Source organism: Mastomys coucha, unplaced genomic scaffold, assembly GCF_008632895.1.
Source record: "Mastomys coucha isolate ucsf_1 unplaced genomic scaffold, UCSF_Mcou_1 pScaffold22, whole genome shotgun sequence".
Taxonomy (NCBI): domain Eukaryota; kingdom Metazoa; phylum Chordata; class Mammalia; order Rodentia; family Muridae; genus Mastomys; species Mastomys coucha.
Window position 1 is genome coordinate 195537144 of NW_022196905.1, and position 1193 is coordinate 195538336.

A 1193-nucleotide genomic window follows, 5' to 3' on the forward strand; every position below is an offset into this window, starting at 1 on the left:
ATGGAGTATTACTCAGCTATTAAAAACAATAAATTTATGAAATTCTTAGGTAAATGGATGGATCTGGAAAAAATTGCCATCTTACAAAAGCAATCTACAAATTCCATGCAATCCCCAGAAAAATTATGACACAATACTTTACTGCCCTTGACATAGCAATTCTCATTCTCATATGGAAAAACAGAACACTCAGTATAGCTAAACAATCCTGTACAATTAAAGAACTTCTGAGGTCTCTCCATTCCTGATATCAAGGTATGTTAATAAATCTCTGATGTATTGACAGAAAAGCGGACAGGTTGATCAGTAGAACAGAATAAAAGACCCAGAAATAAAACACACTCCTATAGAGACTTGATATTTGGCAAAGAAGCAAAAACTGTAACAGACAAGTGAAAATATCTTCAACAAATGATTTTGGTCTAACATGATGTTTGGATGTAGACAAATGCAAATAGGCCCCTATATATCACCTGAACAAAACTCAAGTCCAAGAAGAACAATGATCTCCAAATAAAATCCAACACACTAAACCTAATAGAAGAGAAAATGAGGAGGTGCCTTAAATACATTGGCACACGAGACATTTTCCTGAACAGAACACCAATAGCTCGGGCACTAAGGTTAAAAACCTACAGGAAAATCACATACTGGTTACAATGTGTAGCATGATGAACACTCCTCCATTGCTGGTAGCAGCACTACTTCAGAGAGAATATCTTATGTCTATACAGATGTGTTACTGGTCAATAAATGTGATGGCCTATGGATTTGATAGGAAATAGACAGTGGTACATCTAAGAAGAGAAATAATTGCAGAACAGAGCCAGAGGTAAGATTAGCCAAAAAAAAGATGGAAACATTATACCTAAGCACATGTGACTTGCCATTTTGAAGAATGTGATTAAAATGAGTGGGTTAATTTAAGCAATGATCTAGTCAAAGAAGAGTCTAGTTACATGGCCAAGGTACTATTAAATATATTTTGAGGCTGAGTATTGTTTCTTGGATCAGGGAGCTGGGAGGAAATACCTGGACCTGTCTTCTACAAATTGAACCCAATGTGGAGCAAGAATTTACTTAGAACCAAAGTTTAAATTATGTGACTACACAAGAGGCCTGGTCGAAGAAGAAGAAGAAGAAGAAGAAGAAGAAGAAGAAGAAGAAGAAGAAGAAGAAGAGGAAGAGGAAGA